The following is a 17,390-nucleotide window of genomic DNA, read 5'->3' as shown; positions in this document are numbered from 1 at the left end:
CCAAAGATTTCTAGTACACAATTTAGGTGCCAGACTAGCTGTGCAGTACAACAAAGAGGTTAATTAATTTTTTACTAACATGTGAATGATCTTTCTTTCCATGTTAAGATGTATTGATTTTATTGATACATTTCTGCTGTAAATATCTGTACTGGAAGCAGTTTTGTCCAGGGCACTTGAGCCTCTTACCACCTACAGCTAGAACCATCTTACCTCTCTTGGTTCCTTCCCCTTCACTTGTCCACTTCCCTGGTGTGCAGCTCTTCCTATCCCAGAGGACAGGGAGAGCCATTTCACAGGCATTCTCCACTTCTTCTCCAGACTGAATGAGGTTCACCCCAACTAGGCTGGGGTGTATCAGATCGGCCACTTGAGCTGATCCAGGTATAGTGACTTTGGGGAGAGCAAATACAAGGAATTAGCACAACCACCACTGTCATGGATGCACTGCACCACTGTAATGAGTTTGAGACACTTGATAGTAGTTGAATCTACTCAGCTGAATATTGTGAGTCTGATTTCCCAGCAGAGTTTCTATGAATTCATTCTTCACGGTGTTTAGCAGGCAAACCATGCAACCTGATCTGAAGTGCTAACCCTAGTCCCCTGCTATTAGTTGTCTTCTTTGACAGGTCAACTTGTCTTTTTTGATGGGTCAGCTTAAACTGCACCATTCCCCTTGTCTGTGGGCAAATAATTGGTAGACGTTTGTCACTGGCAAGTCAGCCTGCTGCCTGAAGGCTCTGAAGGACTCCACTAAATGACTGAGAAAGACTTTTACTCCCCTCCATGCCCAGAATAGAAAATCTTGTCAATGTTGTGTTGTAATACTTTGGCTCTCCCTATCAGTTCCCATGGGTTTGTGAATTAAAAGTGAAGGTGAAAATGAATGTATTCCCTCCATTCTGGCCCCAGCAGGAGCTGTATCTGCACAAAACAAACCCTCAGTCTCTGGGAGTCCAGTGATCAGTGACCTTCCCTGGGAGCAGGTGGTAGCTGTCCCCGGGCTGCACTTTATGCAGCACCAGGCACTCCAATTAGCTGTAATGTAATTGGGGAGTGAGGAGCAGAACATACTTTGGAGAGACGATTTGGAAGCCTGAGGCAAAAGGCTTTTGTCCTTCAGCTAGTGGGCTAAATCATTTAGAAATTCTTAAATAAGTGATGCTGAGCTCTAGCAGGGCTTCAGATGATCAGAAAAGGAATATAATCTCTGTCTCATCTGAGAAAAACAACGAAGAAAAAAAAGAAGTAACAAGAAGGTCCTAGTGGCTTCTTTTAAAAGAAATATATCATGAACAACATTAAATAACATCAACAGTATCCGTATAAAAATCCACATAATCTGACATGTGTTGACTAGAGACTTTCCTCCGATAACAGGATAATGGAAAAGCTATATTAAAAGGAAACAAGTACTTTTAAAGGTAAGAGCACAATCAAGGAGCAACGGCTTTGTTGCTATGCTTCTGATTAGTCCAAACAATGCCTGCAGTTTCCCCCACACAAAAAGGAGTCTCTTTTTAGTGACTAGAAGAGCATCTGGTATCCTCTCTGATGAGTCTGTAAAAGAGCCAGCACACCTGGGAGTCACTAGGAGACAGCTCAGAAAGGACAGGCGGGAGGGATCGCAGCTGGGGACAAGATGCCTGGCAGGAAAAGGCAGAGGAAGAAACACTGACCAGGCAGAGTACTGCTTGGGCACAGAAGCCACCCAAGACGCCTCTTACCAAGGGCTGGCAATAAAGCCAGCGCATCCAGGGGCATATTCATGCAAAAATGATCGTCTCATCCCGGTGACTAGACTCTGCTTTTCTGCCATCTGCTAGTTGTGTGTTTAGCGTTTACTGTACAGTGAAGATTGAAATGTATCAGAATAAGCAAGCAAAAGCCCAAACCATATGGTTTCCAATAGTCCTCTGAATTATCTTCAGGCTCATCAGGAATCACTCAACCATCTCATTGAAAACTGAGACCTTAAAGAGCTAGTGATACTTTTGCAGAAACAATTTCCTCCTTCTCTTCCCTTCCCAAGGGACTCTTGAGCTTAGAAAGAAGCCAGCACTTCTCCAGAGCTGGGGAATTGCACACTTCAGAGCCTCAGCTAATCACTGCCGCAGAGTGGGAGGAGTCCTGGGCAGCCACAGACAGTGCTGAATAGCGGAGGGCCAAGCAGGTCTTTCAGTGCTGTTTGTCCAAAACCACTTTATTGCAAAGCATGAGGCATAAACAATAGCACTGTCATGAAGGACAGTTGGTCTCAGATGCTTTGTCAGACTCTGTTCACATGTGGGAGCTCATCCCCCCTCTTCTGACTTATTACCTTCAGACCTCACTTCCCGAATACTTTGGGCCCCACTAGAGACAGCTAGCACCTGCCATGCGCTGTGACATAACATCACGCAGGATGAAACAGCACAAGGCTTTTTTTGAAGTTAATCTTCAGTAAAAATGCATGAAGTCCCAAGGAGGAAGGGAGACAGGAAGTCTCATGGGTCTGGTTGCAAGAGAGAGAAGTGAACACCTCTACGTGACATACCTGAATTTAGCTCCTTCATTAACCAAAGGCCTTCATTATGCCTGCTTAATAGACAGTAGAAATGAGTTACTGCTGTCAGGCCATTCTGTAGCAAGCAGGTATCCACATTAATCACTCCAGCCTGGCTGAGGGTGATCTCAGAAGAAAGGACAAAGAACAGAGATCCCACTTTGAACTAGCGTGACAGTTAGTAGCCATCTATAAATTAATGCAAATAACCTCAGAAGACAATGGCTGGCTAACATGCATGCAGTAAGTGACTCAAATTGAAAAAAAGAAGGAAAAATACAATCAATAATTCAGAAGATTTCCCAAATGAGATATTATAGGATCTAGCCTGCTCCAAACCCTAAGCTGTCACCTATTTTCTTTCTGCTTACAGCTCACTGAAGCAAGTTAAACCTTTTATGCTGTCTTTTGATGCATATGCAAACAGATGATCTCATTGCAGTGGCATGACATAATGACACCTATTGATGGCACTGGACACACACAGCCCTTTTTTATTTATCTATTACTACTAAAAAGGGTCCTCAGAGACATATTGCCATATTGAAATGAAGTTTCTATCTTTATCTAAGATACAACACCAAGTATACTTACATTGGTATGTGCATTCAGAGGTGTCATTTTGGATCTATGAACTTAAGAGTACAAGAGCAATCTATACACAGTACTCCAGGACCTTCTTTCTTCTTGAAAAGAAGAAACTGTGTTAAAATAGAAGTTCATTCTAAACATAACTGACTATTAACTGTTCTGCTTTCCCTCCAGTCCTTATCGATTGACCCAAGAGGAAAATTTTCTGAAGCTTAAACTAAAATCCACATTAAATTTCTTATTTTGAATTATTTGTTTTCCTATCATCATTCCTATTTTTAAACTTCAGTGAAATGAATACTGCACTGTCAGTGTAAGGAATAAAAAGGACATTTAAGTGCCAGGCCTCGGGAGAGAGCCACCTCATTTGCAGGATTTTTCCCCAGTGATTTTAAGACCTGTTCAAGCTCAGACCATACAAGAACATTTCTTCCTCCCAATCGAAATTAAACCAAGTCCTGACATAATTCTGCAAGCAAGCAAAGCTGCTGCCGCTGCTGTTCTCCTTTAGCCTTAATACCTTTATTTATCTCTGCATGGTTCAGTTCACTGGCAGTAAAAGGCGCTGAGTTGTCAGTCACTGCAACTGAAGGCCTGTCAAAAGAAGCAGAGATATTGCACAGGTAGTGGTGGCTCCAACTTCACTGCCAATTGCCAACAGACTTGATGAACATTAGGCGCACCAGGGATGAGGAAGTGTCTGAAAAATCTTGTCCCTTCAGATATTCAGACAGCCTGCTTTGGGTCTTGGAGAGACTACATCACTGTAGTGAGATTTTGAGAGACAAAGATTTACCTAGAAGTAAACACCTCTGCTACATTTTTTCCCCTCACAAGGCCCAGGTGTCAGGTTTATATTCAGGTAGGTTTATATTTACTGTTCACAGAGCTAACCTCAGCTATCGGACATACTGAGAAGGAATTTTATCCCTCGTTGCCCATTTTCCTGAAAAGAAATATCCTGGCCACCAGACTCAAGAATGGGGCTCTTTCAATTGCTTTTTTTGTATGGTATAAATTAAATACAGTCTGGGTGAGGAAACAGGAGCATAACTCTTTGACCTAAGGATAGGGCACACATTAGACAGGAAGGAGAGACAGGTCCTGACTCCTGACCAGTGTCACACTGACTCTGCCATGCTCAGTCTGCAGCTGAACATGGACATGCAGCATGCTGAAACAGCATTTTCAAAGACCTCTATGCCTTTGCAATTTATTGCTGCACTGAATTAGAATGTTGCCTGAATTGGGTGAATTTCTTCTCAATTTCTCTTTGCTCACATAGGTCCACAAAGCTTTACATTAAGCTTAAGCGACTTAGAAGTAGTAAAATTTTGAAGACATTTGCTCCCTTGCTTCCTCTACACTGTTCAAAAACAATTGCCATGTCCTTTGATAATACTATACCCACAAGCCTTTTCCTTGTTTTGAAATTGAATGAAACATTTACTGTATAGAAATTTTTAACTGGATCATAAATCAGAACTCTTCAGCAAAGCCATCTGTTTCATGATTAATAGTACATTGGATACAGAAATAAAGATTTTTCAAAACACAGTCTGTTGGAGCAGGGTGAAAATGCAATTCTTTTTATTTCAAATCCTTAAGCAACGATATCTGTAGTAGGAAGTTACAGGAAGAACCCTAAATTTTTCTCCTTGAAATTTTGCAGGTAATATATGTGTTCTATCCTCCTCATTTTAGAGAGCAAGATTTTTGCACCTAGAAGGGACTGAATTGATGCATAAATGGCTTTTTTCCTCAAAAATAACTGATAAACATCAGACTGATAGTGTGGTTCTACTCTGACAAGTTGCTATATAAAACTAGTAGCTGAACTTGATCACTTGTGATACAAAGTCATAGCAAAACTTAGTGCTAAGAGTAAACATCTACTGCTTTTTACTCCTGTTAGCACAGCATAATTAATGCAGCCAAGTGAGAGGGAACTGAACTTGTTCCCCTCCCGTCCCCACTCCTGTATTTTATTAGAACCTCACTGAGGTCAATGGAGTTTCTCAGGCATCACAGGAGGTTTGGCTGGAGGAGTTAACAGCCTCTTTTAAGGCTGGAAAGGCTTTATAAAAACAGAACCTTTAGTATGTCTACTGAAGTAAAATGAAAGGACTCCACTTGATTCTTCAAATCAAGGACCTTGGGATCCCAGTGTGCAATATTAGTGAAAAATGCAGTATTTTCCACAGAGTCACTGGAGGATGAACTGGGACATTTCCATGTTAATTAAAAAAAAAAAAAGAACTAATCACAGCCCAGAAAGAAGGAGATGCAACTGAAGAAAAAAAGATTGTCACTGTATTTAGAAAGAATTATTTATGAATAAAAGGAAATGCAATGAAGTATAAACAAGTGTGGCCAAGCAGTACATTTCCAGTTTCAAAACAAAATGTTGCTGTGTTACACTGCAAGATTTTATGGCAGATGGTTACAGAGGTGCAAACCAAACCCGATTGTCACCAAGTTCTGTGACTGCAATTGCTTTGGAAGAGAAAGATACCTTCTGCAGGACCTCAATGCAATTTTTTCTTCCTGTGTAGAACAAAAGAGTGGAAAGGATATTTGGTTAAGTCAGTCTGAGCTTATCAAGTACATTCTTTAGCTACAATAAAAGGAGAAGAAGGAATGGAGGATGCTGCTCAAAGCTACTGCCATAGTCATAATGGACTTCTCTAGAAAGGATGAACATAGCTAGCTTTAGCTGGTAGGGAGGGCTCTCAGGAGACAGAAAAACAGCTTTGGATCTCACACTTAGATGAAGCTGTACTCAGACAGCTCTAAAACATGCACGAAACGACAGCAGGAGAGATGGACGTTAGGCTCCCCACAGACTTTCTCCACAACATTCACTAAGGGCAGGAGAGCAGCAGCAGAGATGTTGGACTGCCACAATGAGCCCAGTCCCCAGCACCACCCATGCACCTGGCTGTGCCAGGCCAGGCTGACTTGAGAGGCACTTTGCATGCCCTGCTGCAATCTGCTGTCCTGCCAGGGGCTCGTGTTGTTTTCCACTTGCCAGGGCAATCCAGCTATGAGAAACCAAGTGCAACAGCCCCTGTATCCTGTATCACAACCAATAAAATCTCTCAGTTTCTAAGTGTCAGCTTCACCCAATGGCACAAGCTGGAAGGACGAGGACTTCCACTCTGCATTGGTAACATCTGATACTTGCAAAGCAGGGAAAAAGAGAAACAGAAATAATGTTGGCAAAAAAAGAGACTGGAAGCTTGCGTAGTAGGACTCTCTGGAGAAGAGACCTATTTCAAGAGCTGTGTTGCTAACTGCTCATTTGCCTTCTCAGTTACTTCATCAATTCTACTAGCCATTGCTGAATGCAAAGGGATGGTCATRAAAAACATAAAAGATAATGGAGGTGGAGATAGAAGCTGATCTTCACGGCTTAATGTAATGTTTACTTTAATGTCCTTAAAAAAACCAAACAAAACAAACAAACAAAAAAACCTAAATCCAGGTCTTCCTGAATATTTCAACTGAAAAGTTGCCCTTTGTCTTTACGGAGCTTTGGATTAACTACCAAACATGATGGGTCTGTGGGACATTCCATTAAAATGCACTAGCTACTGCATATGAATCTAAGATACTATATAACTCAGTATTTTCTGAGGCAGCCATGGCCTTACCCACATACGTTTCAGTTTTCCTCTTGGCCTGAAAACAAAGCAGCAGTATGCATTATAGCTATGGTGCAGACAGCCTGGRTGGATATTCATAACATATCCCTGGAAGTTCACTTTCATTCAAGGGAAACATTTGCACAGTGCTACAATTTTTCTAGTGTGAGAGAACAGCAGTTTTTATAAACTGGCTGCGCTTTATTTGCTTCTTACAGATGGATTTGTAYCTTAAAGCACTAGCATTCCTCTCTTCCCATTGCACTGATATTTTATGCCCGAAATTCGTCTTGGCAATARGAACTTCAGGACAGATCCAGTAATCTGGCATCTGAAAGGTTGGTGCTATAATGTCTAACACTTGTGATGCCTAACCCTACAACTAACTTCAGTGTAGGCTGAAGGAAAGGGTAAGTCTCAAATCATATTCCTCAAGCACTTTGCTCAGAATTTCAAGATGACACTTGTATCCCTTCAGGATCTGGTGTGGAGAGCTTTCCCCTTCCTTCCAGATGAAAGGTGCCCATACTCTAAGAACACAACAGAGCTTATTCTTAAAAGCAGGGAAAGATTGTGCTGGAGGTATTGCTCCTCACTGTTAATATTTAAGAATGGAGGAGAGGGAGCTGCTCCAGGGAGGCAGAGGACTTCAGGTGAATTCCCCTTTCTGACAAAGGGAAGCAGCCATCAGCTTAACAGCACAAGCTGTCCCAAAAGCTACAAGGACATGCTTCCCCTCATACCAGTCTGGCCCTCTTCCCACCACATCCTCCCCTCCATTACAGCAGAGGAATACCACTGCCATACCTCCCTGGGGCACCACATGAGCAACCAATACTAGCAAATCATTCCAGATACACTAGTGACTAATGCTATCAAGAATCCCATGAAGAAATTAATATCTGTCTTCAGAGCAGGGTTGGAACAGTTTGCAGTAAGTGAGGCCAGCAAAAAAGAAAAGATAAAACATTCAATAACCGAGTACAGTACAGAACACAGCAAATGAGACAGGAACTCAACGACAAACATGTCATCATGTAAATCAAAGTTTGATTTACAGAAAGCARACATAAAAGGAATTAAGGTGTATGGGCAATGTTAATTCTGGCATTTCCTTGTTTTGTGCATGTGGGACTACACAACTTTAACAATAAATTTAAAAAAAAAACAGAAGTAGCACATGGCACACTCTCAACATTTAATCTAGAAATATATTGATAGGAAAAATTATAAGAAACAGAAGTGGCTGTAAGACAGCCATGGTTTAACCAGGAGAGAAAGGCTGGCCTGCCATTAGAGCATATAATAGGGAATCAGAGTTGAAGCCCAGGCTCCGATACAAATCTGCTGTGTAATCTTAGTTCATTTCCCAGCCTATAAAAAAAGAGATAACAATATTTCCTAGGTACATGTGGCAAGAATTTAGTTCTTATTTCCTGGCACATGAGATGTGGCAATGAAAGGCTCCACTGAAAAAAACCTAAAAATACAAAATTTAAATAAGTCTTAATTATCATATCACTAATACCACTACCATTTGTCCTACAGTTCCTGTTATCTCACCTTCTTCATGCTTCATGGAGGTTCTGCAGCTATTGAAATGCAATACAGTACATTAAATATGAGGCTGAAACAAGTATGTCAAGGAAAGAAACATCCTCTGCACAGGATGGAAGTTAACAGTCAATTAGAATTTACTGTGCTACAAAAATAAATTGAATGAGTAACAATTTAATACATGCACTCACCTTAGCATTGACTGCTCAAATGAAGACAGAATCATTAAACTCCTTCGGGGATATGTGTAATTGAGTTTCCCAAACACTAACTTGTCTTTCACAGTGATTTTGATAAATACATACTGGTGAGAGCAGACTTCAGTGCTACCCAGCAATTTTGACCTACAACAGGAAAAAAAGCAGCCTTCTCCTACTTGAATCATATATGCCTCCTGCTGGCTGAACTGTTTGACTCCTGTTTCTGATTAGGTTGACAAACCAAATTCAGTTGATTAATGTGCTGATTTATTTCATCTGGAGAGAAAAAAAAAGGGGTGGGGGGAGGGCCCCTTTGTAAGCCAGAACTTTTCATTAAAAACACTAGATGCTTCATTTAATTTTCAGTGGGAAGTTCATTCTAAATTGAAATGTGACATTTTGTTTCAGGTTGAGAAGATATTTCATGCAAGCTGACTTTGGTTGGTTTGTCTGCTATTTTTAATTTCACTGAGAAGAAAAGATTTCATTTGGGTTTGATCTCAAAACTACTTTTTTGATTTCCAGAGTTTGAGTTTGAACTGAAAGATCAGTAATTCTGGGCTCTAGTTCTACCAAGGCTTCATCTCTTTTCTAGCCTGTTAACCCAGTGACTGAGGTTTTCCACAATATTTTGCTAGCTTTTTACAATTTTGCACCTAATGCTTCATCAAAAAAATATTTAAAGTCTGATCCAAACATGTTACTCCTTAATCTGATCCACTCCCATTTTCCTTTCCTGAAATGGAAAAAAAAAAACAAAAAAAACCCTCTTATTTTTAAGCAGAGTTTTCCTTTCTGGAAAATTATTTTCAGTACCTGTCAAGATATAATAAATGATCACTATAATGAAAATGAACTGGTAAGACTTTGGTCATAAAATACTCAGAAACAAAGTGAGTATTTATACCCCCCAAATGGACCAGAGATGCCAAATAAGAGGGCCTGCCAACAAAGTAGAAAAAGAAACCCCGTATCTATCTCTGCTGCGCTCCTTCTCATTTAATGGTTAGCACTTCAGTATCCTAACGTACACCTATTTCATAGTTGATAACTTATTCAAACCTTTGCCTGGCCAAGAGACACTGATGTATCTGAGTAGACTATTTAAAGGGTTGACATTTTAACCAATGTTTCCGACCTCTGCACTCAAGATAAATATTGATTGTGACACAAGGTATTAATGATCACATTAATGGACATAAAAACTTCTTCCAAAATATATTCAGGTTCTTTCCACATGTCTGTTTTCCTTTCCAAAGCTAGCAGAGCTGTTAGAAAAATGCTCTTTTTCTGGTTCCATGAGCACCTGTAGATCTGACCAAACTGACCAAACGACTAAGAAAGACCAGCACCAGGAAAGAGGAAAAAGCCTTGGCTATTTCCCTTCACTGAACTATATCACATACAACACATATAGTATTATGCTTCTTTAAAATGCCTTTTAGCATCTTGGGCATCCCAAATATACTTTTTTTCTGAGAATTGTGATGCTTGCTGTGAGTTTGCCATGTGTATCAATAATAGACCAATAAGGAGTGATCCACACAGTCGCTGAGGTGGTCATTGCTTGAAAGGAACAGACTCAGCAAGAAACAAACTTGGTCACCACCACATTTAAAGAAAGTACCCCACTTCTTTTGGCCTTCCTATGTTCCCTCACAAACACCAAAAAACACATGCTGCATCAGCAACCACCTTGCAGAGAACTTAGATTAAATTTGCTGTAGGTGCGTCCCTTATGAGAGGTGTTAATGAGGAGCAGACGAGCAGGAACAGGACAGCCAGGGAGGGATGTGTGACTGATGACAGACAAGAGAAATTACCAAGCAGAGTCTGAACCTATTTTCCTATTGCAGTAAATTGGCTTCTTCGGGCTCTGCCAAATAAGAGCTAATGAGATTAGATCACTTCATGTGCGACCTGAAAGTGGGTTTGGCTAACTTATCAATGCTCAGCCTGAGGGAGGGTGCTCCATTCCAGAGAGGGAAAAATACCTGTTTTAGCAGATCAGAGTAGACTTAGGAAAGCAGGAAACTCAAGCAATGAAAAGCAGGAATGAATCCTTTTTTTCTGCTTTAAATCCCTCATTAAGCTGTGAAAGGTGAAATAACATCACGCTACAGTGGAATCATGTTTGCATGGTCAGATAATAAAAAGTTTATTTTCCAGTTTATTTCAAGACAAGCCTAAATTGCAGGGGAATTCTTCTTTTTTTTCCCTTAAACAACAAGACAATGCTGTTTCTTATCAATCTTTCCCAAAAGGCAGCTGTGCAGAAGGGATTCAGGGGAAAAAGCTGACAACTGCAGCCTACAGTTTTTTTTAACTTGACAAGCTACATTAGTTTATCAAATTTAGCTACATCAGAAAGAGAAATGGCAATACAACAATATAATTGGCTTCACAGCACAGCATGCATTCCCCTTAGGATGGACCTGCTTTAGAAATAAGTCTGGGCTATGCAGTTAAGTAGCCTGTTTTAAGACCCCTGTGGCTGGAGTATTAAACACTTTGATATGAATATGACGGCACAACTTGCATCTTTCTGCAGCTACTGCTCCCTGTAATTCTCGTTGTCAGTGCTTATTTCACTCGTAACAAAATACACAGTCATCATTTGTTTGCACTTAATCCCTCAAAAGCCTGCTGCTGTATTCACACTGCAGAGAGGTATCACTTAGCCTGGCTGCAGCCTCTCAACACGCTTTAACAAATGTGACAACGATTCTGGGAGTTCTTGTTTTTCCTGCTGTAACATCTTAAAGTCATCCCCATGTCTGTAATGTAGTGTCATAAAAACTGACCTAGTGAGGTTCCTGCCAGTCTTTAATGACTCTATGCAAAACAAGCTTGGTTTACKTGCTGTTTTATTTCTTTTCCATCCCACATTACCCAGCTTGTGCTCTGGAACATGCTGGGTACCTTCTTTCCCACAAACCCTCATAGGAAGAAGAGATTTGCAGGCCAAATTCTGCCCTCCATGGAATATTCTGCATCTCTTTTGTTGTGCAGATATTCATACAAGGGGAACCAACTAACTTGCAATCATTAAATCTGTAGGTAGTGCACACAAGGGAGTAAGAGCTGACTGACTTTCTCCTTGCTGGATTAACTCTGAAAGGTCAAAAGGAGCAATATGCAGTCTGCATATCTTTAATTTCATTGAGGCCACCTGTTAGAGCATGAAACATACAGAAGTCCAGATATATTGAGTGAGACAGTGTCTTAGGGAAGGGGTTTTGGTCTGTTTTTTGTTTGTTTGGGGKTTTTTTTAGGCATTACAGTATTCATGCTTTTCGTGCTTTGGGCTGAACATGGAAGTCAACAGTCCACATCAAGAAATATTCAGATTTCTGCTTAAAAGTGGGAACAGTTTGCTCATTTTACACTGTTCTCTTTTTAAAGTGAATCCCATGGTTCTCAATGGGGAGAAGGGCTGGACCTCCAGCAATTAACCTATTCTGCACACTGCTCTTTGGTTTAATACAGTGGTTATCATAAACAAGTTCTTCACACACGCGACCAAGACTCACAGTCCCAAAGTGATCTGGAACATAATACAATTTTATTTTATTGCTTTATTCTTCCTAGTCACCTAATAAAAGGAAATGGTGGCACAAATCCATTTAGCTAACTGCTTTAAGTCAAACCTAAGGTATCCATCCACCCTGTTTAAATGTGGTTCAGTAATGACATTTTCCCAAAAGAGAGCAGGGGCCATGCCAAAGAAACAATACCATCAAGAAAGCAGAAAAACTTAAGGACCTTGTGCCAGAAGGGAGGGAAAGGAAGACTCAGAAAGGAAGACTCAGATGGAAAGGAAGACTCTCCCCTTCTACAGGGGGGAAAGACTCCAGCATCCTCTGTAAAAAATTATCTAAAGTTTTGCTGGAAAGTGTCTTGACACCTGCCAGCCCATGCAATGTGCCGTGAAATCTGTGTGGGATCTTCCTTCCTGCACTACTCAGTTTCAGTATGTTAGGTCTAAATTACTATTTTTTAATGGAACTTTAATCTGTTTGCCACTTTGTAACAATTTGTTTCAAAAATAGCAGGTGTTATGCAAAACACCAAACTGTAGTGAGAAAATAATGTTTCAGCAACCATCTTAGTGTAACCCTTAGCATCCYGCAGCAAGATTCTGAAGCAGAAAAAGGTATTTCACAGTTTATCACACATCCACCCTCTTTTTTTTTTTATTTTTTTTTTTTTCTTTCCTGATCACTTCTAGGAACAATCATTTGGGTCAGTTGGCTAGATAGATCAGCTTGCTGGACAGCTCTAAAACCAAAACAGCCCTATATATATCCTAGGCAGTAGGTCTACAAGTAAGAGCAAACAGCTGTAGCTAGATAAGGTCATGCCCTGGAAATGGAAATCAAGTGAACAAGCTGAATGAGAATGTGCATAAACTAGAAAATGCAAATAACCATTTGTGCAAGAAAAAAACAAGAGTGATATAGAGGAGCTAAAATGGGTCTGAGTTTTAAAAGACATGTTCCTAGGGGAAAGAAAGAAAATTTGGATTTTGGAGAAATAGATCTCGACTTGCATAATAAATATACACCTAGTAGCAAGAACTAGTATCAGCTGTGTAGCATAATAAGCATGTAATGAGTAGCAAAAATCCAGCAGAGTTAAGTCAAGAGAAGGCTCAGCCATAAGGGGTCTCTCTATGTACTATACATGATTATCTATCAGGCTTATGGAAATTTTGTCTTGCCATCCACATTTGCCAAGGAAGGAATCTTAGTTCAACAGTTTGCACCCTCTGTGAGTATCTTATTACTGGCCTTGGTTGCAATTTCCCAAGCTGATGAAAAAAGAACAAGGCAGCAAGGAAAACTGGGGCCTCAGACAGAAGGTAGTCAACATGAAGACACCAAAAAAAGCTGAAATAAAGCAAAAGAATTCATGGCAGAAGTCAACCCCAACCTTGTTTGTGCTTCCCAAAGTCAAAAAACGTCACCTCCTCCCTCCTCTCTGTTTTAATAAATTTCTCCAGACATCCTGGCAAATAATTTCTATGGAGGGAGAAAAGGAAAGAGAGACAGAGCCTCCTAAAAGCTTTGCTTCTTACTTCCTCTACTGACTGGTTGCCAGGTGCAGAAACACAACCCCATATGGGTGGAGGTATGGGTGGAGGTATGGGTGGAAGTTTGTGCCTCTTTTTTTATACCAGCCCAGCATCAACACTTCTCAAATTATTGACCCAGAAAATGCAACACTCTGGATTGTGAGAATCCATTCCAAGAGAAAGGATAACAGGGGCAAATACAAACATATAGCCCAGACAATGGTGAGAATACCAGCAATACATTGCTTTCCTCAGGGATATGCAGAAGGGAAGATTAATTACAGTTCCTCTGCTCTTGGCAGATGATAGGACAAGAGAAAGAAAAAAAAAAAAAACCAACAGCAAAAGTGTTTTCATTCTCCAGAAGGTCTTTGTTGCATTTTTCTTCCATCTTTGTAAAACAGTACACCATAAAACAAAAACAATAGCAGCAAAACTTATTTAGATGGTACAAGCACATTCTGCTCTGTACCCTGAAAATGACATTTATGAAATTGTCCCTTTTCTGAAAATGACTTTCTAAAGCACCATGAAATCATGTGTGAGGGGGGACACACAGACACAAGAGAGTAGATAGAACATCTTTGCAAGTGGATTTAATGATTGCTTATACCATAATTTGAAGTTGGTTAGGAAAAAAAAATTAGATCAACATCCCATCAAAATATTTTCCCAAATTTTAAGAAAGTCTTTTTCTTTTTCTTCAGGGCTGAAAATGACTAATCTAGGTTTCTCAGCCCAGGAGGTGCAGATCAAATTCTGTTAGAACTTAGAAAAATTCTAAAACTATGTCTGAATCTTAAGTTGGGTCCATATTTCTGCATGGATTCAAACTGGAGCACTGGCTTGAATAAATTCAAATTGTGGGGAAGTTGYGATCCAGATACAAATCTGCCTGTTTCTTATTATAGATACTACATGACTCTGAGATCTGGGAAACTGCTAAATGGCAGGCTGGAGGCTGGTATGTTTGGTTAACAATTCACAATAAGTACCGTAAGCTTTCCTCTTTAAGCACACAGCTCTCACAAGGAAAAAAAGAGTGTGTGGGTGGAATATATCTGAGAGACAAAAATATTCTCTCTTACATGCCAAATTATCACCTGCTTGTAATTTACTCTCAAGGAGTTCAGCCAAAAAAACTAAATCTCATTTGCCTTAAAGGGGCAYCTGCTAGAGAGATGTCCATTTTCCACAAAATAAGCAGCATTGGTATTTTCCAATGATAAGACTAGGCTCAGATGCAACTTGTATACAGACGTGAAGGAACACGGAAATTCAAATCAGTCTGCATRGAGTGAGGGACATCACCATTAAATCTGTGTACAAGAACTGACTACATGTGCAGTGGGAAGGGCAGGCGCATGCAGATGCTCACATGGGGCCTTTTTTACAACCAGTTTGTGAGTACTCACCAGCGCTGAGGACCTTTAGAGTGACCTACTCAACCCAGCGTGATCCAGCTCACAGAGTATGCCTTGACTACATTAGGATAATTCCAAATTAGCTTTTGCAACTGCTTCTTGAGCATGTTTGATTCCAACAGCATGAGTCAACATAGTCTAACATGGTTATGTACTTCAATTGCATTGGAAGGAAAAAATATTATGGTCCAGATCAGAAATGGTATTAAGGAGGCTAACTGCTACTGATAGCAAAGGAGATGGGGATCTCAGGAAGAATTAGGTATCTAAATAAATATTCAAATCTGCATTTATGTGGTGATATATTTCAAGCAACTAGCTTCATATATTAATCTACAAGGCTATATTTAAGTTTCACAGATTTGTGTTGATTTGTATTTGTGTCTACATTGATATTTTATTGCCTAGGGAGTTGTTTTTGAAGCTGGGATTATTTATATTTAGTATTGATATAATGCCATGTCTGTAAGTGTGAATGTGCCATTCACTTAGAAATGAGCTAATATAGCAGGTCTTTTCTCTAAAAAGCTTAGAAATAACAAGCTGGCTCCACTTTACTGCACTGACTTTGATGGAGGTAGGCTGGGCCTTAGATTAGACATAGCACAACTCAGAATAAGCAGATGTATAGGAAGGACTGAAGCAGTTCCCAGTCACCTTTTAAATTTCTATCTGCTTAGTAGTAGGCTTCTTTTTCTAGGTTAATATACAACATAACATAAATCCTGGTCTTTGACTCTTATTTGTTTTTAGTGGATGATGGGAAAAGTCAGACTATCAGACATCATGCTACCTGACAACATAAATAAACCCCTCAGAAAACCAAAGCTGGCAAACAAATACACAGCCCAAGTACAGCATAAACACAAATTCTTCAGAAAAATGCAGGTTTCTTGAGGACAGAATTTTTAACACCCTGAACTCACAGACATACTTTCAATTTCATTTATCTTGGGTTACAGACAATTTTTTTTCAGAAAATCGCTGGCATAGCCCATTAAAGGCCTTGGGAAGAAGCAGACTTGCAGAAGTACTAGAGACATCATAAAGCCAGACTGCAAAAGCTCAGATGTTTTATCATTTTGCAATAACAACCAAAATGGGATTTCATGAATATAAATCACTGCTTTTTATTTACTATTATTTCTAATAACATAGTTATTAGAAATAATGTTCCCTGTTAAAGGATAAATGAAATTCACAGACTGTCACATGGATGAAGTCACAGACCTTTCCAAAAACACTCAGGCAAAATCTGCACAAGCTCAGCCACAGTTAGTGGTTCAGCAGGCTCTCCAAAGGAGCGTGCCGGCACTCTCTGCTGCACAGGAGAGTGGAAAGTGGGACTGCAGTGCCGAAATCTGCAGGAAAGCAAACAGCTGAGTCATCCTTTACATGTGAGGGCTGCCGCTAAAGAAAACTCATGTTTCCTTGGTTCTTTCAGGTCCCAATTCCCATGTCAAGTCGTGTGCTCAGCACAGGATCTGAGCGTTGAAGTCAGTAAGTCACCCTTTTGCTTGACTTTATTTTCAGTTCACTGTGAAAGGGTGTAATTTAGAGCAAGGAGTTTTGGATACAGTTCAGACCAGCTTTTGCTAAAACTTACAATAATGGTGGAACAGCCTCACTAGAAATAACAGCACAAGTATTTTATAAGTATTACTAAATGCCAAAGGACGTGAACTTTAGCCACACTTGAAGTTTGAACTGCGATTCTCTCCCAGGCTGCTACATACAAATAAACCAAGGGATGGCATTTACAAGGGAAGAGGCAGTTTAGGACATTAAAATGTAGAGTTAGTTTTCAGACAGTTCTGTCTAGCCTCCTGTGCAATGCATCATTTGCGCTTCCCATATTATAATAAAGAAAGAATGTATATTGAGGTATTTAATAGGCAATCATATGGGAGAAAACATGTTCTCTGGTAACAGACTGGCAGCTTTCTCAGCAGGTTTCACAGAGACAGAAATGTGGGGGGGAATGAAAGAGAGCATTTTGCTTTCGTGTTAAAGGTCATCAAATGCTCTGTTCAGCATCTCACTGGGAGTTTATTCTGCATCACCCTTTCTGCCTGAAACAATCATGCCCCAAAACAGCAGCTGCTGAAGACCCAACCTGACAAAATGTCAGCCAAGTAATTCTACATGGTGTGACCGGGTGGCAACCAAAGTGAGACCCAGACACCATCAGCTAGAGTTTGAACAGGACACAGATTGAGAACTCAGGAAGTTTGAGATGCAAAATACACTGAGATTACATTGTTCATCTAGTCCATCAGAGAGACCACTTCTGAATCTGGCCACCAAACATTGCCTTCTCAGTCAGTGTCCACGTTGATGTGTTTT

The sequence above is a fragment of the Apteryx rowi genome, unplaced genomic scaffold (genome assembly GCF_003343035.1).
Source record: "Apteryx rowi isolate R43461 unplaced genomic scaffold, aptRow1 scaffold_5, whole genome shotgun sequence".
NCBI classification, from domain to species: Eukaryota; Metazoa; Chordata; class Aves; order Apterygiformes; family Apterygidae; genus Apteryx; species Apteryx rowi.
Note: the sequence above shows the minus strand (reverse complement) of the source record.